This window comes from Suricata suricatta, chromosome 1 (assembly GCF_006229205.1).
Source record: "Suricata suricatta isolate VVHF042 chromosome 1, meerkat_22Aug2017_6uvM2_HiC, whole genome shotgun sequence".
Classification (NCBI taxonomy): domain Eukaryota; kingdom Metazoa; phylum Chordata; class Mammalia; order Carnivora; family Herpestidae; genus Suricata; species Suricata suricatta.
Window position 1 is genome coordinate 39,283,977 of NC_043700.1, and position 23,845 is coordinate 39,307,821.

At 38.5% G+C, this 23,845-nt stretch overlaps 1 long non-coding RNA gene across 2 annotated transcripts in view; it reads right to left on the reverse strand.

The window, feature by feature from the left end:
• Positions 1-7,061: 7,061 nt before the first annotated feature.
• LOC115293814 overlaps positions 7,062-23,845 on the reverse strand; it is a 28,524-nt gene continuing 11,740 nt past the window's right edge. For both annotated transcript variants that reach the window (XR_003909633.1, XR_003909624.1), the window contains 2 exons: positions 8,927-9,302; positions 7,062-7,566 (listed from right to left, as the gene is read on the reverse strand). This is a non-coding gene — a long non-coding RNA (uncharacterized LOC115293814). The remainder of the gene's footprint in view (positions 7,567-8,926; positions 9,303-23,845) is intronic.

Below are 23,845 nucleotides of genomic sequence, written 5' to 3' on the forward strand. Positions count from 1 at the left end.
GATACTAGAAAATCAAATTCAACAGCATATAAAAAGAATTATCCATCATGATCAAGTGGGATTCATTCCTGGTTACAGGGCTGGTTCAATATTCACAAATCCATCAATGTGATCCATCACATTAACAAAAGAAAGGATAAAAATCCTTTTGATAGATGCAGAAAAAGCATTTGACAAAATATAGCACCCCTTCTTAATAAAAACCCTTGAGAAAGTCGGAATTGAAGGAACTTACCTAAACATTATAAAAGCAATTTATGAAAAGCCCACAGCCAATATTTTCCTCAATGGGGAAAAACTGAGAGCTTTCCCCCTGAGATCAGGAACACGACAGGGATGTCCACTCACTCACACCACTGTTGTTTAACATAGTGCTGGAAATCCTAGCATCAGCAATCAGACAACAAAAGGAAATAAAAGGCATCAGAATTGGCAAAGATGAAGTCAAACATTCCCTTTTCACAGATGACATGATACTCTACATGGAAAACCCAGCAGACTCCACCAGAAGCCTTCTAGAACTGATCAAAGAATTCAGTAATGTTGCAGGGTACAAAATCAATGTACAGAAATCAGTTGCATTCCTATACACCAAAAATGAAGCAGCTGAAAGAGAAATCAAGAAACTGATCCCATTCACGATTGCACGAAAAACCATCAAATACCTAGGAGTAAACCTAACCAAGGATGTAAAAGACCTGTATGATGAAAACTATAGAAAACTTATGAAAGAGATTGAAGACACCAAGTAATGGAAAAACATTCCCTGTTCACGGATTGGAAGAATAAACATTGTGAAAATGTCATTACTACCCAAAGCAATCTACACATTCAATGCAATCCCCAACAAAGTTGCACCAGCGTTCTTCTCAAAGCTAAACCAACCTATCCTCAAATTCGTATGGAACCAAAAAGACCCTGAATAGCCAAAGTAATATTGAAGAAGAAAACCAAAACGGGAGGCATCCACAATCCCAGACTTTAGCCTCTACTACACAGCTGTCATCATCAAGACAGGATGGTATTGGCACAAAAACAGACACATAGACCAATGGAATAGAATAGAGAGCCCAGAACTGGGCCTACAAATGTATGGCCAATTAATTTTTGACAAAGCAGGAAAGAGTATCCGATGGAAAAAAGACTGCCTCCTTAGCAGGTGGTGCTGGGAGAATTGGACAGCAGCATGCAGAAGAAGGAAACTAGGCCGCTTTCTTTCACCATACACAAAAATAAACGCAAAATGGCTGAAGGACCTGAATGTGAGACAGGAAACCATCAAAACCCTCAAGGAGAAAGTAGGAAAAAACCTCCTAGACCTCCACTGCAGCAATTTCCTACTGGACACATCCCCAAAAGCAAGGGAAATGAAAGCAAAACTAAACTCTTGGGACTACATTCAGTGTTATTATTGAAAAATATGGGTTTAGAGTCATTGTGTTCTCTGTAGGATTCATACTTGTAGTGGCATCTCTGGTTCTTTGTGTTTCTTGCAACATTTCCCTCATAGAGCCCCCTTAGGATTTCTTGTAGGGCTGGTTTAGTGGTAATAAATTCCTTCAATTTTTGTTTGTTTGGGAAAATCTTTATCTCTCCTTCTCTTCTGAATGACAGACTTGCTGGATAAAGGATTCTTGGTGGCATCTTTTTTTCTGTTCATCACATTGAAGACTTCCTGCCATTCCTTTCTGGCCTGCCAAGTTTCAGCAGATAGGTCTGCAACTACACTGACATGTCTCCCTTTTTATGTAGGACCTTTTTACCCCTGATGCTTTCAGAATTGTCTCTTTATTCTTATATTTTGCCAGTTTCACTATGATATGTCATACAGAAGATCGATTGAAGTTATGTCTGAGTGGAATTCTCTGTGCCTCTTGGATTTCAATGTCTAGTTCCTTCCCTGGATTGAAGACCATCTCAGCTATAATTTATTCAGGTACCCCTTCGGCCCCTTTCTCTCTCTCTTCTTCTTTTGGAATTCCTATTATAATTATATTGCTCCATTTGATTGGATCACTCACTTAAATTCTCCTTTCATGCTCCTGAATTAATTTATCTGTCTTTTCCTTGGCTTCCTCTTTTTCTAAAATTGTCTTTTATTTCATCGATTCTCCTCTCTCCCTCTTCAATCTGTGCAGCGGCCACCTCCATTTTATTATGCCTTTTTTTAATAGTATTTTTTAGTTCATCATAACTATTTTTAAAGTCCATAATCTTTGTAGCAATACCGTTTCTGGTGTCTTCTATGCCCTTTTTTTCAAGCTCAGTGATTAATTTTATGGCTATTGTTTTAAATTCTTGGTCAGTTATGTTGCTTATATCTATTTTTACCTATTCTTTATCTGTCAATTCTTCCCAGAATTTCTTTTGAGGAGAGTTCTTCCATTTCATCATTTGGGCTAGTTTTCTGTCTCCTGTATGTTTTAAAAGCTTGTTGTATGTTCTGCACCTGTGAGTACTGCTATATTAAAGGGGGCTCATAGACTGTCCAGGGCCTGTCCATTCACATAGTGTTTTTAATGGTATCCCTTGGTCTCTCTTGTTGTGCCTTTGGTTATTTTATTTCCTTACTTATAGTGATATTTTGGACTCTTCACCATGTGTACTTTGGTTTGTTCCTTGAGGTAGCCCTGGAAAAGAAACCAGACAGACAAACAAATAGGGAATAAATGCACGCAAACACACAAACAAATCAAGCAAACAAGCAAACTGAAAAAAAAAACACAAAAAGGAAACAAAAACAACAAATGACAAAGGACAGTCTAAAGCATAAAACCAGAAACTCAGCTAAAAAATAAAGTGCAAAGGGAGGCAGTACTGATGGAAGAGCATATACAAAGAGAGAAATGACAGGAGTGGGGAAAAGAGAAATTTAACATTGACCAGGCATAGAGACTAAAAGGTTTAATTCAGAGAGAGAGAAAGGAGAAGATGGCAGAAGGTGAGGAGGAAAGAATCCTGAAAATAATGTTACCCAGAGAAACTATATAGTCTGATTATTTCAGAGAGAGAGAAAGAAAAGTAATGACAGATGTTTAAAACATGCATCAAGAGAATGGATTAAATATGCCTGTTTAAGCAAACCTATAACCAAAATACCCAGTTCGGAGGAGGGGAGAGATAATATTGAGATAAGGGAGAATATATCTGAATAGCAACAATTTATCTAGAGTTAATCACAGAAATGTTTCAATCCTGGTCTTGGGGGAGGGGCTGTTTATTTTCATATCATCTATCTGGGCTCCTGTAAAAAAAAAAACAAAACAACAACAACAACAACAAAACCAGCTACCCAGCGCAGATGGGCGTGGTTTGGTGTAGGTGGGTCTTGCCTCCAAGATGGGTCCAATGGGCTGATCCCTGAGGCCCTGCCTTGGTAGATTTGGGGTGAAAAATGGCGACTCCCTCCCTAGTTTCTTCTTGAACCAGACATTGCAAATCACTTTTTTGGGTCCAATCTCACTATGCCATGGGTACAGCCAAGGTGTGCTGTGTTCTATGTCCCACACCCTGCCTCATTTCCAGATCTTACTCTATGGCATTAATTGTACTGCCCTGTAATCTCGCAAGCCAGGGCACTCCCTAGCAGGGGATAGATAGGGGACTGGTTCCTCCTGATGTCGACTGCATCCCTTGCATACTGTCATTTCCTGAGGGAAATTTCTGGGACAAGGACACCATCCCAAAGAAAGCTCCGCAATTAGAGATAGGATCTCTCTCTGGAAGCCCTGTGGTTAGAGATGGTATGCTAGGATTCTTCTCTGTACCAGGCTGAGGTTTTTCTCTTCTCCAGGGACAGTTCTAAGATTCCTCAGGCACTCTTTCTCTTCCCTTTGTCTCTCTCAGAGTGGGCTCCCTCCCCTCCATGCCTCCATGTCTCCCCCAGTTTGAAATCACACACCTGTGAGGCTGTCTTCTTAGTGGACTCCGTCTCTCTCCCTCCCAAACTCTTGTGGTTCAGAGTCCTTTGGCTTCAGCCCTTCTTTGTTTGAGAGATGCAGGCAGGAAGTATGGAACTCCCTATTTCCCTGCCATCTTGCCCTTCTAGTCAGTATAGGTTTAAGTTGTATATATATATATATGTATATATATATATATACATATATATATATATATATACATACATACATACATACATATATATATATATATATTTAACAAGTTCCTAAATTGACCATATATAGGAATCATTTATTTTTTATTCCCCCCAGTTGTTTATTTTTCTGTTAGCTTTCCTTTTATTTTTATTGATTTCTAGGCTTTTATTTTTAAATTAGGAAGATTAGCCTTATGTCTGTGATATGACGTGGAAAATATTCTCAATATGACATTTGTGTTTTGGATTTGTCTATGGCATGTGTGTATATTTTTTGTAATACACAATTCTCTAAACTTTTATGATGTCAATTTATCAACCTTTTATTTCTACTGATTTTGAGTCATGGTTATATAGGATTTTCCACTTGAAAGACATAAAAAAATCTTTTTTCCTCTAGTCCTTTTGTAAATTTGTTTCTTACGTTAATTTTGGATTTATATGGAATATATGTGAGCATATGTTTGAGGCATAGACTTAACTCTTTAATTCCGAAATGGCCACCCACTTGTAATTTATCAAGTCGTACTTTCCCTTCCTGATTTTGAGATGCCATTTTTATCATATACAAAATTCTCATTTGCATTGAGTGCATGTGAAGTCATTGAAGACTGTAACTTCAACAAGTGAATCCATCAGAAAGTAAAATCCTTGGAATCTTTTTGTTTCAAAAAGAGGATGATACCTTGGCAGGATCACTATCACCAATATGACCCTGTTCCTGTGTTCCTGCTATTTACTTTAATATCTATTTTAATATGCTAAAGAGATTGTGCTGCAGGAGGTAGAAGTTTCTGGGCAGAAACTGGTTCTCCTTTCAAAGAGAGTAAATTCCTAATGGAATCATATAAAAATAAACAAAAAGCTTATACCATTGACTGGATTGAGACTGCCTGTGTCTTTTGGGGGTCTTAAAAGTCAGGCATAAAAAGAGGATTGACTCACAGAGCCAGGTTCACCCTCAGTTCCAAAGCTTCTAGTGACTCTAAGAAAGAAAGCGAGAATTTGTTTAATACCATTGTTCTTTGCTTTTCTCTCTAGTCACACCTCCAAAGTTCAAATCACTGTAATCATAATAACTAAATGTATTGAGAGTTTCTTATGGGTCTAGACTCTGCATAATGCCTCATTTATACTATCTCATTTGATCCTCATTGCAGCTCTGTGATGGAGCTATTCATATCAGGTTTTTAAAATGTAGGCATCCAAAGCCAACTCTATCCAAAACAAGCATGAAGAGAATTTGTAATAAAGATATGGGAGATTTCACCAAATCTAAGGAATAGCCAAAGACACTCGTTTAAAAAGGCTAGAAAAGAGTATGTAGGACTTGGAAGCAGGAACTATTAAGGTACTGTCTTGTTGGAATTTCCCCTATGAAATGAATTAACTCTAGCCTTTTCTCATCATTTTTTTACAGCACTCTGCCCCAGATTTTAAGTCCCAGGAGAGTGGAATTTGACGTGATAATTAAACATGGCCACTAATTCTTTGTAGCTGTTCCTATCAAAAGTGGAGTCTATTTAATCATCTTTTAAACTTGGGCTGTGACTTGCTTTAAGTGATAGGAGGTGGTGGAAGTGATATCATGCAAGTAAGTGCAAGAGCAAGGCTTCAAGTGGCATTGCAGCTTCTGCCTTTACTCTTTTGGAACCTGATACCACCATGCCCAGAAGAGCCTTGTTCAGTTTAACAAGTTTCATGAAAGGAAAAGGAGCTCAGAAGAGGGAGGCTCAACCATACCAGCTGAGGCCCATACACTTGAGCCAAGCTGTCCAACACAAGCTCAATTCTTTTCTAATTCACCAGCTAAATTCAGCCACATAAGTAAACTCAGGTGAAACCAGCAGAAAAAGTGCCCATCCCGAATTTTGAGAAATAACAAATGTTTAATTGTTAAATTTAAGAATGGTCTATTACACACCAGTGGATATCTGATACTATTAGATTGGTTTAATCTGATTCATATCACCCTCTAAACTCATGCCCTTGTCTAAGAGAGAGCAGAGACCATTAACTGATAGTTCAGTCAGGACTAAATATAAATGAGTGATTTCTTGAAGATAGGGGAATGCATAGTCATCAATTTAAAAAGCTACAGGTATATGCTAGACTATGGTCTGGTATATATATATGTATACACACACACACACACATATATATTACAATTATGGTGTATATATAGGTATGCTACTGCAGATATTATGGTTTATAGTATTATAACCATTTTATAGAAAATGAAGAAAATTGAGATTCAGGAAGCAAAGATCTTTTAGGATCTAGAGCAGTAAAATATCAGATTGGATTCTCTTGCACATGTTTTATTTTGAAATAGTTTCTCACCAAAAACTTTCAAAAATCAGTGTACAGTGTCCTTGTGTACTATTCCATCAACTTCCTCCAATATAATATATTATATGTCCACAATATCATGTGCTCAAGTACACATAGTCCATGATCAAATCAGATGGAATTGGAACCAGTTTTGTCTGGTTCTTAAGTCCTCATTAGTAATCAAATGCTAAGTCCCAGAGTTGTGCTCATTGCACACACTAGAAAGAAAAACCATCAATTTATCTCAAGACTATTTCTTTCTTGCTCCTTTATTATATGACCACTTCTAGCAAGAAGAATGCTACCACAGTGGGGTGTGAGCTCTGGATTCATGACTAAAATCATCTTAGAGGGGCCCACATGTAACCCATGTCATTATCTCTCCTACTGGGAGATACATTCTACATAGTTCAAAGTAAACACCTATGGGAGACCTTACAGAGAAGAAATGATAAATTATTATTCTTGAAATAGCTGGTGTACACTTTGTTTAAAAATTATTTGAGTTTCAATTAAATTATGAAGCTTTCAAGACTGGCAGACATTTCATTCATTCTTACAGGTCCATAAGTTATAAATTATCAATAAATGTTTGCTGACTCAATAGAAAAAGAGAGGATCTTATACATGATTTACTGCAGCAAAGCACTTTTTAATTTATTGAATATAGAGATACTTGATCCTCTTGATTTTTACATTTGCTTGTTCCACATCAGTAGTATTCAGTGAAATAAAAATCCAATCCTTTTTATTTCTCTTAATTATTGTACAGAAAACTTCACACCTAAAACTTGACTTAGCTAAGATTAGAGCCAATATCTCAATGGACTAAATGTTCCATCATTCACCCCCACTCCATTCTACTTCTTCCAAAACCTGGTCAAGCAAAAAATACCCAAATGGCAAAAACTGCACAAGATGAAAATGGATTCTTTATTTTAGTTCTCTTAGAACAATGCTTCTCAAACTAGATGTACATCTACTTTACTCTGAAATCTTATTAAAATGCAGATTCTGACTCTGTAGGTGTGAGGCTAGGGAGTCTGATACTCTTCATTTCCAACAACCTCCTGGGGGAAGTCAAGGCTACTAGTCCATAGATCACACTTTGAACAGCTCAAGCCTAGGTGGACCAACTGTTAAGGATGTAAGAAAACATATGAACAAAAAAGATCAGAAAACTTGGGATACACTTATCTCAAAGTTATGGATTTACTTTTGGGTAAGCTATTGCCAGTTCCCCTGCTTGTTTGCCTAATAGAGAACTTGCATCATTTGTGAGTTGAGAAATGGGAGAAACTTGCCTCTTATGCCATCTCTCCCACAAGCCATTCAGAGCAGAGGCATTTGGAACTCAGCCTGAAAATAATAACTTTCATAAAGCTACAAATGTATGAAGATAATAATGAAAGGCTGATTGTGTTTTTTGTACATCAATATCATGACTCAAGTACCTTTTTGACAATAGAACTTAATTTCTTAACTCAGTTGGGAAACCCATGACCTATTGACATTATTCTATATGATTTTAACCCAGAGATACATCAGCTATTGTAACTGATTCTGTTTATGTGAGTGGATAAATGACAAGGCTACATACTTGTCTAAGCATTTAATAAGCACCTGGTATTTGTTCATGCTGTAAGGGAGAAATAGAAATCTCTGCCAATACCAAAATGATAAGAAGTTAACGAGTGTAGAGGAATCCATGGTGACCAGTGTATGTTAGAAGTAATTCAGTGCTGAATTGTGTGGCACAATCCACACTAAAATTCCAATAGCCTAGCATTAATTTAGAGACTTAGAGTTTCATAATAAGATAATTAGAGGCAACCTGTAGTATTACTAAAATGATGAAAAATAATAAATGAATCATTTTCAAAGAGCACAGCCCAATCTCAAGGGCAAGAATAGTCTGACCAAGGTAATAACTAGTCCCCAACAGCACTCTGCTCTTTTAAATTCACATCTTTTATGGTGTAGATAGCCTATGTCATTAGTGCTTAGTAGTGGTTAATATGGTGAACATATCATAGTTATCCACTTTACCACTCACGTTTTATGTAATTTACCTTGACCAAAGCCAAAGCTTCTTATCTTATCAGCCTTTAGGCAAGAGTGAATAAATAAAAAATACACACATACACAATGTCACCTTCTAATAGTGATGAAAAAAAATAACTTTAAGGGTCTGAGAGATGACTTCCCCATGTAAGGGGGGGTCCCTTCATGTTGCTATCAGGTATCTCAAGGGAATAAATGAAGACTATTAGTAGTATAAGAAAAGTCAGACTCTGCCTTTTAGAATTAAAAAAATACAATTATACTATACATGTTAAACTTATATAGTAATATATGTGAATTATTTCTTAATAAAACTGGGAAAAAAAACTCCATATTAGATTTACAGATGATAGATTACAGTCAACATAAATTATTAATCAACTTATCAAAAAATAAAAATAAATACAATTAAAAGTATGATCAGGTGATTACCAGGTCTTTTTAAATTGGCAGGGATGTGACGTATCATGCAAGTGTATTTGTTTAAAGATTAAATATTAATTCTGAGAGTCCTTTTCCTCCATCTTGGTAGGTCCTTTCACAGAGAAGCTAGGCACATGAGATCTGAGTAAATAAGAGGCAGTTCAATCCACCATCAAAACCATCCTCAAAACTGTAGAAGGAAGAGGCTCTTCCTAGCTCAGGATGTAGTATTCCAGGTAGAGTGCAGCATTTCGGGGGTAGGAGAGGAAGGCACTGGGGTAAGGGAAGAGGCAATAACGCCACCAGTGGGCCTCAGTGTAGAGTGGACAGAAGGTGCATCTTACCACCTTGGAAAGATAGCCTTGGGGCTCTCCCATTGATGAACCTGAAAGGTAGAGTGACCAGAATTACGGCTTAGGTAATTTTAAACATAGGTTTTATTATTATTTAGATGCAACGAGGTCAAAAGATCAATGTCATTGAAAAGATAATTTATTATTCTCACGGATCCCAAGAAAAGGGGGCCCATCATCATGCTACATGATGTCATACAGGGAAGTACCAAGGTTGGTCAAGAGGCACACAGAGTAGGAAGAAATGGGGTGAAGAATCTTTACTGTGGTGTTAAGGTAGGGTAAACAGGCTTTAGATTGGCTGATTTGAATAATTTAAGCAGGTGGTGGTGCATAGGGGCTCTCTCTAGTTATCTGGTAACTGGCCTTGGGGTGATTAGGACAGGTGTATTGTGGCTCAGAGTGTGAGAGTCTCACCAAAAAAAGGTGGTTACAGTGTGGGCTCGAATTGGCTAGTTTGCTTTTTTAAAAATTAAATTAAATTAATTTATCTATTAGTTTTTTAAAATAGTTTATTGTCAAATTGGTTTTGAAAAGTCCTTTCAGTGGCACCTGTGGTGGCTCAGTCGGTTAAGTGCCTGACTTTGGCTCAGGCCATGGTCCCATGATTGTGTGTTCAAGCCCTGCGCCGGGCTCTGTACTGACATCTAGCTCAGAGCCTGGAGGCTGTCTTCAGATTCTATGCCTCCTCCTCTTCTCATGCTGTCTCTCTCTCTCTCTCTCTCTCTCTCAAAAATAAATAAAACATTAAAAAAAAAAAAGAAAAGCCCTTTCAGAGTGAATTGTTTACTGTCTTTCATAGAGCTGGGAGGGTCAGTATGTTTTAATAGGGTGTCAGATTATTTGGCAACTAAAATATCTGTGGCTGAGGTTGCAACTCCAGCATTAATCTGTAGGCAGGCTTTTAAATTTAGCCAATAGGCCCTTTGCCTCAGTTGTTGGTTTCATCAGTGACAATCTTTGGGTTATAGGGCTGGTCTCACCCAAACTAGAAAAACACATGAGCCTCAGTATTTGCCACGTCTGATTAAAATAATGGCTTACTTGAAAGGTTTGGGCCTCCAGATTGCAAACCAATGAAAGCAAGCAGACCAATGATAATGAGACCAACAGTCAACAGAAGGGTGTTCAGCTGCTTTGGACAGTTTGTTTACCCTTGATTTTGTAAGGTGGAAATTTATGCTTTAAAGGGCCCCATATTAGAAGAGAAGCTACCTGGGTCCTGGAGCAATCTATGACCAAAGGATCCCAGGATAATAATATGCATACTCCGTCTGGTCTTTAGCCCTAATGGAATGGAAGCAAGAACAAACATATATAAAGAGAGAGGAAGACAAAGAATCTCATACATACTGAGTTTTTATATAAACAGAGGTGAGACATTTCTTCCTTTACATATAGAGAAAGAAGAGGTGAAAATTTTGTAGTTTGTATTCAATGCAAATCATCTATGGGATCATGGATTAAGAGAAATTAAGGCTTGGGGCAAGGTAGAGATCATTCCAGGAGCATTCAATGCTAAAATGACTGAATGCCTAAAGTTTGGCCAATTGTGTTGATCCTTGCATCCCTTTCTATATCAGGGACATTCTGGCTAAGGCATGGAAAGCAACAATATTCCACTGAGCTCCATTATTTTTGATGGTTGGCAGTACAGTCTGTATGAACTCCCATTGCTGTTCAATTAGTTAATCCCAAGGGAATCTCCAAGTAGCCAAGAGATCTAGGGCAAGAATGACCCCCTCCAGCACTATAGCATCCGGCAAAGGACTGAACACAAAGGAAGCTAAACCCCTCCTGTAGATGGAATATGCAAGAAGCCTCCTGTTTGGCTCAATTGTGTATTAAAGAGAGCTTGATAGTCTAGGTGAACTTGTGGGTACTATTTTCATGACCCAAAGAAAAATGGGCAACTAGATATGGAAAGAACAAAGGTTCAGTGTCTATGAGATCCTATATTTCCAGCAAAATCCAGTAATTGCTTTGGTTTTTGTTTTCTTGTTATTTGTTTGTTTGTTTTTAACATTAACTTATTTATTTTGAAAGAGTGAGAGTGAGCATGAGAAGAAGAGGGGCAAAGAGAGAGGGAGAGAGATAATCCCAAGCAAGACTCAAACTCACAAATTGTGAGATCATGACCTGAGCTGAAATCCAGAGTCAGACACTTAACCAACTGAGCCACCCAGGAGCCCGTTTGTTTTTGATGGTGTATATCATGAGGCTGCAGAGGGCAGTTTTTTGCATCAGAAGCCCTTGGGAAACCTATTGCCCATCATAAGTGGTCCAAAACTTAAGTGAGAAAACGTGGTCAAAGCTTTCATAGTGAAGGAGTCTCTGAGGCACAAATTGGAGTGCCTGATGATTTCAGTTGGGACAGATCTTAAGTCTTTTGTTGTAAGGAGGCCCACTTAAGGTGGGCTGATTTGTGGTGGTATTAGTAAGATTAAATAAAATTTGTAAATGAGGAATATGTTGCCACCAGAACCCAGAAAGGAGTGAAAGATGTTGGACTTCTATGTCCTTAGTAAATGTGTCAAATGGATCTCCTTGGAGGACAAGTTCATCAATGTAATGGCATTCTTGTTCTTTTGGGTAAGGTGAGTACACTTAGGATCTTGTTTACAAAGATTGTATGCCATGACAGAGTTGTTGAGTACCTCAGGGGTTGTTTTGGAATATATTATGTAGCTTTGAAGCTGAAGGAAAACTGTGGCTGACAGCCTGTTGAAATGGACCCTGAACAGAACAATTTTAACCAAATCTGTATTAGCAAGATGTGTGCCAGTTGCAGATTAGATGATCAGTAACTTTAATAATAGTGAATATTGTGTATGGGGACTGCAGCATTAGGGTTTTAGTAATCCACCATTGGATTTATGGTGTCCAATGGTGCCCAATAAATGAGGCACCATTTATTTTTACCAGGTTAGAACCAGAAAATTAGGCTTTTATTATTGATATTTTATATAATAATTTTAACTCTTGAAACCCCTATTTTAACTTAATTTGGGCATTTTGACTGGGGGTCCCTAGAGTTCCATTTTATGAAGACAATTTTAAGTGCAGAAGACTTGATTTAATTTTACTTTATTACTTGTGTTTAGAAAGTCCATGCCTACTGTGGAACACTTTAGAGCAATAGTTACTAAGGCTATAGGAAATCTAAACAAGGTTATCGTTAAAGTGAGTCATGTCTGTTTTTTAAAATGTTTATTTATTTTCTGAAAAAGAGAGAGCACACAGTAGGGAGGGGCATAGATAGAGGAGACAAAGAATCCAAAGCTGGCTCCAGGCTTTGAGCTGTCAGCACAGAGCGCAATGCAGAGCTGGAACTCATGAACATGAGATCATGACTTGAGCCAAAGTCAGACGCTTAACTGACTAAGCTATTCAGGCTCCCTGAGTTATACCAATGTTTTGCTCTATTTTATACTTAGTTACTTCCTTAAGATTATAGGAGTTACTGTGTTCAAATTTAGTGGTATCCCTAGGTATAACTATAATTTGGGCTTCAGCATTGAATAAGTCTACGCAGTTGTGTCAGTTGAGTGCATTTCAGCAAATTCCAGAGTTATTTAGAGCCTATGTTATAGAGACACTAAAGTCAATTAGCACCCTTTTGTAGTTTTCTGTATTCAAAACCTTTATATATAATTGTTTTATATAATTTGTTATGCATAAAATTTATATGTAAATTTTATTTATATAATAATATATAGCTTTAATATAAATTTTTATGAATATCAATATAAAATAGTAATATAAATATTAATAATTTTGAGTCTCCATGGATTGTATTGTAGACTTGTTCTTACACTGATTGATTGATTGATTATAAAATTTATTTACCTTTATTTTCTCCCTGTATTTAGGTTTTTGCTTTGTCTTATTTTGTTTTCCTTTTCTCTTTGTTTCTTGCTTTTAGTTTTTGTTTTAGGCTTTGAGTCATCTGAAACATGGTTTTTAGTGTCTGTCTCCTGCTAGTAAATCAGCATGGGCCTTGTAGATGGTTACAGAGAGAAGGGAATAGCAAAGGGGTTTAGAAGCTTTCCTTTGAGGCAGCAACCTCTCACCTCACCTCAAGGATTCCTAGCCCAGGGACATGGATTTGTCCTTAGAGACCAAGAGCAGCCATTTTGTGGATAGTACAGGTATCTCCCATTAATCCAAACCACTTTTTTTTTTCTATCTGTCTTCAATTGTTATCTTTTCTTTAAAAAATAATTTATTGTCAAGTTAGCTCGCATACAGTGTAATGTTGGCTTCAGGAGCAGATACCCATGATTCAACACTCAGTGCTCATCCTAGCAAGTACCCTTCTCTGTCGGGCCGCCAAGTTTTCTGTCTGCCTCAGGCAAGGATTATCACTCTGTTGAGTGAGCCAGTAAACATGATTTGCATCTGGAGGCTGGAGATTGCCATTTCCTGGCCAAAATAACTTTGGTGACTGTCTTGCTGAGCTAGACGCGAGTGGCCAAGGCACACAAAAGATCAAAACCGTATTCAGTGTTAGTTCTCCATCCCCCAAGATTGCTGAGGCAAAGTCCAGGCGCTTCTTTGATATGCATGTGACTCTGTAGCCTGCCTAGGTCAGCTTGCCTTGTCTTCCCCCCCTGAAGACTGTATAAAGAACAGTTCTTCGAATAAACGCTCTCTTTCGCCTGATCGGAGAACCGTGAGTTCTGTCTTTACTCTCTGTGTCTCCCTCTCCTGCCCCCTTTTTCTCTCCCTCCCTCAGGAAAAGGACCCGCGACAATTCTCCTCTCCGCCCTGCCCTGCCCGTCGGGGCAGACGGGGCAGATGAAACAGGTACCGCCTATCGCCCGGGACGAGCGGCCCCGGCCATCGGGTTACGACAATTGGCGCCTCAACGCGGGGCTCAGTAAAGTAACGCGACCCTGAGCGTGGGTTACGACACTTCTCAATACCCATCACTAATTTTCCCTGCCCTCCCAACCCTCCACTGCCATAAAACCTCAGTTTGTTCTCTGTATTTAAGAGTTTCTTATCGTTTGCCTCCCTCTCTGTAACCTATTTTTCCTTCCCTTCCCCTATGGTCTTCTGTTAAATTTCTCAGATTCCACATATGAGTGAAAACATATGATATCTGTCTTTCTCTGACTGACCTACGTCACTTAGCATAATACCCTCCCATTCCATCCATATTGTTGCAGATGACAAGATTTCATTATTTTTCATCGCTGAGTAGTGTTTCATTGTAAATATATACACCACATCTTCTTTAACCATTCACCAGTTGGTGGGCATTTAGGCTTTTTCCATAATATGGCTATTGTTGATAGCACCATTATAAACATTGGGGTACATATTCCCCTATGAATCAGCAATCCTGTATCATTTAGATAAATTCCTAGTAGTGCTATTGCTGGGTCATAAGGGAATTTGTTGATTTTAAAGGAAGTCCTCTGTGTCTCCTGGACTTGGATGTTTGGATCCTTCCCCAGATTAGAGAAGTTCTCAGCTATGATTTGTTCAAATAAACCTTCTGCCCCTTTCACTCTCTCTTCTGGAATTCCCATTATATGGATATTATTTCATTTCATTTATTTCATTGAATCATTTAGGTCTCTAATTCTCCCCTAATGATCTACTATTTTCCTTTCTCTCCTTTTCTCAGCTCCATCATTTTCCATAATGTTATCTTCTATTTCATCTATTCTCTCCTCTGCTTCTCTCATACTTGTCACTGCATCTGGTTTATTTCACATCTGATTTACAACATCTCTCAATTTATTGTGACTATTTCTTAGGTTCTTGGTCTCTGCAGCAATAGATTCTCTGCTCTATTGTATGCTTTTTTTCAAGCCCAGTTATTAGTCTTTTGACTATTTTTCTACATTCTTCTTCAGATATATTGTTTATATCTGTTTTGAGCATTTCTCTGTGTCATTTACTCCTGGAATTTCTTTCAAGGAGAATCTTTCCATTTCAACATTTTGGCTAGTTTTCTGTCTTAATGTGTTTTTAATAGCTTGTTATTAGTACTCCTGCACATGTGAGTACTACTATTTTAAAAAGGGGTTATACACTGTCCTGGTACTAGCACTTCAGAAAGTGTTTTTGGAGTATGTTGTGTGCACTCTGTTGTTGCATCTTTGGTTGCTTTATCTCACTGCCCATAGTGGTGGATTAGACCTTCCACCAGGTGTGCTTTGATTTGTTTATTGAAGTAACCCTGGGGAAAAAAAAGAAAGAAAAATGGGGTAGGAAGAAACCTTATCCCAAACAAAGAGAGAAATGACAGGGATGAATAGAAGACCAGGCAGAGAATCAAAGAAACTATGAGGCTTTATCTGGGAGGGAAGGGGGATAAAGAAGGAGATGCAAAAAAGATGTGAAAACAATAGAGTAAAAATGACCAATTAAACAACAAACAAATAACCAGAACAAAGAAAGAAAGAAAAAAAAGTAATTGCTCAAAACTCAAGAGGAGTCAAGAAAAGAGGAAAAATTAATAATAATAATAAAAAAACAAAAAGTAATAATTTAAAAAAACAGTCTAACATACAAAACTGCATGTCTGTTGTTTCTTGGTGCCTAGGACCGGTGGCTGTGCTGATCTGGAGGAGAGGCTGTCTGGGTTAGTCAGTGTCAATCTCACTCCGGAAAATAGCAGTTACTAGGCATGGAAGAATGGGGGTAGGTATAAGTGGGTCCTGCCTCCACTGGGGGCCACTGTCCTGTTCCCTGAAGCTGCACAATGTTGGCGATGGGGAGAAAAATGGCGATACCCCAATCTGTCTTCCCCAGACCTGGTGTTTCAAAGCACACTGTTGAGGCAGCCCTCACAGCAAATGGCTTGTCCTGGTCCACAGTCTTCTGCAACTCCTACGCACATAGCTGGGATTCAAAACCTGATGTCTTAAAGGATCCTGCTCTACATGGACCTGATTCTGGAATAGTGCCACTCCACCAAGCTAACAAAGGGCCTCTGGCTGGTTCCTGCAGGGTCTTTTGTCCTTGGAGGCACAATAAACCCTCTTCCCACAGTACACAAGGGAGGGGAATAGTCTCCCCTAGTAAACCCCTGAGATCACTAGCATGCCTTGAGGCTGGCTCCTCTCCCTTCCAGGTGCATGAAGGATGGCTCCTGTCTGGAGAAAGTCACACAACCCTGAAAACTCAAATTTTCACTCTTAAGGCTGTTTGCAAAGTAGAAACTGTCTCTCTCCATATTTTCATTCCCCAGTCTATGATCCAGAAATGTTTTTCTCTTGTCCAAATACAATCCCACACTTACACAACCTCTTTTCTCTTCCTTTTGTTTCTCCCCAGAAGGAGTCCCTTCACTTACCTGCCCATGGCGCCCATTTTATCTGTCCCAATTAGCAAACACACACCTGTCTCCCACCTGTCTCTTGTCCTGTGGATATCCTTCTGCCACTCTGCAGATTGAATTCCTGGGTGTTCCAAGTGTTCTTACCTTAATACTGCTGTGTTTGAGGGGCAAGGGAAATTCCAATCCCCCTACTTCTCCACCATATTGACTCCTCTCTTCTGTTCTTTAACCTTTAAGTGCTTACTGGATGAACTTTTAGTAGTACTTAATGATCTTGTTCATGGGCAGAGGCCTCCCTCTCTTGGGTGAACCCATACTATATAATGGATATAAGATCCACTTCCAAGGAGAGTGACAATGGCCTTATTGGTATTTTTGAGGCTCTGTGTGTTGAGGATAAGGCTGTTGTTGTGCTTGTAAGCAGTAGTTAATACACATAATTCCAGCATTTCCATCCTAGAATCAATTCTCAAGGGTCTTAGGTAGAACAAGAATAAAATATTCCCCCTTTCATTTTTTTTTTTTATTAAGCACTGTGCCATCTGTCTCCAAGAATGTGATCCTTTATACTGCCCTGCTTAGGGGACAAATTGCAACAACAGCAAGGCAAGCAACCACATAAAGTTTAAGTCCCAAACAATACCTTTTGCAAGGTGCCATGATTTCTGAGGTACAGACCTCATAATGACTCTAGGCAAAGCTCACAACTCACAACTTATAAATGCCTCTGAAGATCACGCTCATTTTTTAAAATATAATTTATTGTCAAATTGGTTTTCATGTAACACCCAATGCTTATCCTAAAAAGTGCCCTCCTCCATGCCCATCACTGCTCTTTCCCTCTCCGCCACCCCCATCAAACCTCAGTTTGATCTCAGTATTCAAGTGTTTCTCATGGTTTGCCTCCCTCCATCTCCACAACTATTGTTTCCCCTTCCCCTTCCCCATGGATCTCTCTTAAGTTTCCCCTGTTCCACTTATAAGTGAAAACATATGGTATCTGTCCTTCTCTGCTTGACTTATTTCATTTAGCATAACACCTTCGAGTTCCATCCACATTGCTACAAATGGCCAGAGTTTATTCTTTCTCATTGCCATGTAGTATTCCTTTATATATATAAACTAGATCATCTTGATCCATTCATCAGTTGATGGACATTTAGGCTCTTTTCATGATTTGGCTATTGCTGAAAGAGCTGCTATGAACATTGGGATACATATGCCCCCCATGCATCAACACTCTTGTATCCCTTGGGTAAATCCCTAGCAGTGCTATTGCTGGGTTATAGGGGAGTTCTATTGTTAATTTTTTGTTTTCCATAATGGCTCCACACTGTTTTCCAGAAAGGCTGCACCATTTACATTCCCACCAACAGTGTATGAGGGTGCCCGTTTCTCCATATCTTTGCCAGCATCTATAATCTCTTGATTGGAGGCCCAGTACATATGGCCCAGTAGCATGTCATTTTAGCCACTCTGACCAGCGTGAGGTGGTATGTCAGTGTGGTTTTGATTTGTAATTCCCTGATGATGAATAATGCTGAGCATCGTTTCTTGTGTCTGTTGGCCATCTGGATGTCCTCTTAGGAGAAGTGTCTGTTCATGTCTTCTGCCCATTTCTTCACTGGATTCTTTTTTTGGTGGGATGGAGTTTGGTAATTCCTTATAGATTTTGGATACTAGTCCTTTATCGGATATGTAATTTGCAATTATCTTTTCCCATTCCATCGGTTGCCTATTAGTTTTATTGATTATTACCTTTGCAGTGCAGAACCTTTTTATCTTGCTAAGGTCTCAATAGTTCATTTTTGTTCTTGATTCCCTTGCCTGGGTTTGTTTTGAGTAAGAAAATTGCTGCTGATGTCAAGGAGGTTGTTTCCTGCTTTCTCCTCTAGGGTTTTGATGGTTTCCTTTCTCACATTCAGGTCCTTCATCCATTTTGAGTTTATTTTTGTATATGGTGTAAGAAAGTGGTCTAGTTTCATTCTTGTGCATGTTTCTGTCCAAGTTTCCCACAACCTTTTGTTAAAGAGTCTGTCTTTTTTCCATTAAATAGTCTTTCTGCTTTGTCAAATACTAATTGGCCATACTCTTGAGGTCCAATTCTGGGTTTTTTAATCTATTCCATTGGTCTATGTGTCTGTTTTTGTGCCAATACCATAGTGTCTTGATGATGACAGCTTTGTAGTAGAGGCTAAAGTCTGGGATTGTGATGCCTCCCGTTTTGGTTTTCTTCTTCAACATTACTTTGGCTATTCGGGGATTTTTATGGTTCCATATGAATTTTAGGATAGTTTGTTCTAGCTTTGAGAAAAATGCTGGTGCAACTTTGATTGGAATTGCATTGAATGTGTAAATTGCTTTGGGTAGCATTGACAGTTTAACAATATTTATTCTTGCAATCCATGAGCATGGAATGTTTTTCCATTATTTTGTTTCTTCTTCAATTTCATTTATAAGTTTTCTATAGTTTTTATCATACAGATCTTTTACATCTTTGGATAGGTTTATTCCAAGGTATTTTATGGTTTTTTTGTGTGTGTGTGTGCAGTTGTGAATGGGATCAGTCTCTTGATTTCTCTTTCTGTTGCTTCATTATTGATGTATAAAAATGCAACCGATTTCTCTATGTTGATTTTTTACCCAGTGACTTTGCTGAATTTATGGATTCATTCTAGTAGGCATCTGGGGGAGTCTGTGAGGTTTTCAATGTAGATTAGCATGTCAACTGTGAAAAGTGAAAGTTTAGCTTCATCCTTGCCAATTCTGATGCCTTTTATTTCCTTTTGTTGTCTGATTGCTGATGCTAGAACTTCTAGCACTATGTGAAACAACAGTGGTAAGAGTGAACATCCTTGTTATGTTCCTGATCTCAGGGGGAAAGCTCTCAGGTTTTCCCCATGGAGGATGATATTAGCTGTGGGCTTTTCATAAATGGCTTTTATGATGTTTAAGTAAGTTCCTTCTATCCCGACTTTTAAGAGGGTGTTTATTAAGAAAGTATATTGTATTTTGTCAAATGCTTTTTCTGCATCAATCAACAAGATCATATGGTTTTTATCTTTTCTTTTGTTACTGTGATGTATCACATTGATTGATTTGTGAATATTGAACCAGGCCTGTAACCTAGGAATGAATCCCACTTGATCATGGTGGATAATTCTTTTTATATGCTATTGACTTTGATTTGCTAGTATTTTTGTTGAAGATTTTTGCATCCATATTCATCAAGATGCAGTAGTTCTCTTTTTTTGGTGGGTCTCTTTTTGGTTTGGGAATCAAAGTGATGCTGGCTTTGTAGAATGAGTCCAGAAGTTTTCCTTCCATTTGTATTTTTTGGAACAGCTTGAGATAAATGAGTATTAACTCTGATTTATATGTCTGGTAGAATTCCCCAGGGAAGCCATGTGCCCAGGGATTTTATTTATTGGGAAATTTTTGATACCTGATTCAATTTCTTCACTAGTTATGGGTCTGTTCAGATTTTCTATATCTTCCAGTTTGGCCTTTGGTAGTGTTTAGGAATTTGTCCATTTCTTCTAGATGGTCCAGTTTGTGGGTATATAATTTTTCATATATTCCCTGATAATTGCTTATATTTATGAGGGATTGGTTGTAATAGATCCATTTTCATTCTTGATTTTGCCTATTTGGGTGCTCTCTCTCTCTCTCTCTCTCTCTCTCTCTGTCTTTTTGAGATGCTTGGTTAGAGGTTCATCAATTTTGTTAATTTTCTCAAAAAAAAAATTCTTGGTTTCATTGATCTGTTCAACTGTTTTTTTTTTTTTAAGTTCTATATTCTTTATTTCTGCCCTGTCCTTTATTATTTGTTTTTCTGCTGGGTTTGTTCTACTTCTAGGTGCACTGTTAGATTTTGTATTTGTGCTTTTTATAGTTTCTTAAAAATAAGCCTGGATTATAATGTACTTTTCTCTTAGGACTGCCTTTGCTGTATCCCAAAGAGTTGGCATGTTGTATTTTCATTTTCATCTGTTTCCATATATTTTTAAATTTCTTCTCTAATTACCTGATTGGCCTATTTGTTCTTTAGTAGGGTGTTATTTACCAAAAACATGGGAGGTTTTCCATACTTTTTCCTGTGATTAATTTCAACTCTTATAACATTGTGATCTGAAAGTGTGCATGATATGATCTCAATTCTTTTATATTTATTGAGGGCTGCTTTGTGACTCAGTATGTGATCTATCTTGGAGAATGAAGAGCACTCTTTTTACTTGACCAGGTAGGCTGAACTGCATGGGAGAATAGCAACTTTGTTTCCCTATCACACATCACTACTGATTGTTTGACTAATCAGGGCCTTCTCCTGGTACTTGGAGGGAAGTCACACCTTGCTCCCTTGGAGGAAACTTTGGTATGCCCAGCTAGTTAATATAAAAAGTAGTGCCCCTGGGGCATCACCCCAGAATCTAGGTAAGTAGCTCAGCTCAGCTCAGAATTCAAGGAAGACTCAACTTTGACTTCTGAATTTAGGCAACACCTAGTGAATACAACAAATTGCATTTTCAGCCACAACACAAATGCACATCAGCAGGCAGGGGTACTTCTCAGGCTGCTGTTGCCATCTAGTGAAACCAGTTAGTAAGCCAAGAACAGTTTAGTGCTATGTCATTGCAGCCTGAGGCCAAACCTCCCTGCTCACTGCACCTATTGTTTTTAAATATGGGTTTCATTATCATTTAGGTATGACAAGGCCAACAGATCAGGAAATGACTGCAATTGAAGAGACAGTTTGTTATACCCACAACTCTCAATGGAAGAAGCACACTATACATTGGAAGGTCACTGGAATAAGTATAAGGGTCAGTCAGAACATAGCGGGGATAAGGGAAGTGTAGGCAAGAGGCTCTATTGTGAGCCAAGTTTCTATACATCTCTTCTAAGGACATGGGTAATCAAATTTAGGATCCCCCCCTCCATCCAGGATGATCACCTCATTTCGAAATCCTTAAATTAATTACATCTGCAAAACTCTTTTCTTAATAAGGTAAAATAGGTTCCAGGGATTTGACATGAACTCCTCCCCACCCCCCACCTGGAGGAAGGTGGCCATTCAACTCACTACAGCTACCTTTTAAGTATATCTCAAATCTAGCCAAATCTTGCTATTTCTACTGCTGCCTCCTTAGTGTCATATATCATCATCTCTCCCTTGGTCAAGAACAAAGCCTCTTTATTGGTCTCTGCTTCCGCTCTTGCCTCTGAAGGATTTCAAAGCAGCCCCTTTCCCCTCAGAATATGCCACTTTGGCAGGAGGCTTATTTAGAGCTAAAGGAAATCAAAACCCATCACACTCAGCAAAAACTCTTTACTTAATTCTGAACTGCCTAAAACATATACAAATTTCCTTATATATGGGAAAATCTGCAATTATAAAGAGAATTTACATTGAAAAGAAAGAACTGTACATGTACCAAGGAGAGAGCAATTATCAAAGATAACATTTTATTTTTAACCTAAGAAACTAATCTGTAGAGCAGGGCAACCTTTGTTTGTTGGACATTTCCTCCTCTCACCTTCCTATGAATTGCCTTCCTCCTCTGCAGCCCCAGATCCTGGCTCTTTTCCTTAGCTCAGAAGTATAGAAGTATAGAAGCCTCAGTTGTTGGCTGCCTTTTAAGACTTATATCTTTGTGGGGCTCCCCTACATGTACATAATTTTGGTTTTTTTCCTGTTACTCTGTCTTATGCATTTTAATTGTTAGATCAGCCACAGAATTTGTAGGGGTAGATAGAAAAACTTTTCTTCTCCTGCATCCCCTAACCATGTATTATCCAAGATTGTTCTTTTATTTTGTTTTAAGTTTATTTATTTATTTCCATAGAGAGAACATGAGCAGGGGAATGGCAGAGAGAGAGAGAGAGAGAGAGAGAGAGAGAGAGAGAGAGAGAGAGAGAGAAAAGGAAGAAAGAAAGAAAAAGAAAGATGAAAGAAAGAAAGAAAGATGAAAGAAAGAAAGAAGGAAAGAAAGAAAGAAAGAAAGAAAAGAAAGAAAGAAAGAAAGAAACAAAGAAAGAAAGAAAAGAAAGAAAGAAAGAAAGAAAGAAAGAAAGAAAGAAAGAAAGAAAGAAAGAAAGAAAAAAAAAGAAAAGAAAGAAAGAAAGAAAGAAATAATCCCAAGCAGGCTCTACACTGTCAGCATGGAGCCCAATGTGGGGCTTGAATTCACAAACCTTGAGATCATGACCTGAGCCAAAACCAAGGGTTGGCTACTTAACTGATTGAGCCACCTAGGTGCCCCAAGATTATCCTTTTAAAATCTAAGTCAAATCATGTCACTACACAGCTCAGAAACTGCATCGTGAAAGGATACAGGTCTGAACCAAACTGACTCCATGACAGGCTTCAAATTTCCCCTCTGACTTGGAGGCCTAGGTGTCGGTTTCTCAGAATCATTAGACAATAAAAGGGCACACATTGCCCAAGGCAGGAGGGACCACCCTTGTAACACCCAATCAGAAGCAGTCAGTTAAAATGCTTAACATTCCTAAGGGCAGGCCTAGAGATAGAAGCTATAGATAATTACTTATTGCTTAAGGCTAGTCACACCCTACGTGAGGGTCCTGGGTCCAGTCTGTAATTGGTTAATACTCTAAATGTTGTGATTGGGTCCCGCCAAAAGTAAGAAGACTCTGGATAATGTGTATGGTTAACGTTACTGCCAATGATGTTATGTGATAATGATTGGATCACTGTACCTGTGTCACAATTTCCTGTAACTCCCCCTTCCCAAACCCCATAAAAATCCTGCTCAGTCTTTGTTCAGGGCTCTCAGTACAGATCCACTGTGCTGGTAAAGTCTGTGAGCCTGAGTTTAGGCCCAGCGAGCCTAAGCCCTTAATAAAGCCCTTTACTTTTGCATGCATGACTCGGTCTCCCTGGTGGGATGATAATGAAATCTGAGCATAACAATAGGCTTCCCTGTCATGTAAAATAAAATACAAAGCCCTTGTTCTGACTATGTAATTTGGCCTCTGGATTCCTTCCCAACTTTAATCTTCTACAACTCTCTCCTATGACCCCACTCTCCAGGTTGCTTGCTATTCTCTCAAGCAAGCCAAGAAACTCTAATGCTTTCACGTTTGCCCCCTGCCACTAGCTGGACCCCTCTTCTCTAATATTTATCACTGGCTTGTTCTCTCATCTCATCCAAGTTTCTACTCACTTGGCTCCCATCTCTTCATAGATACCTCCACTGAATGCCTTATCTAAAATACTACTCACTCTTAATTCTCTAACCTGTAACTTTTTCT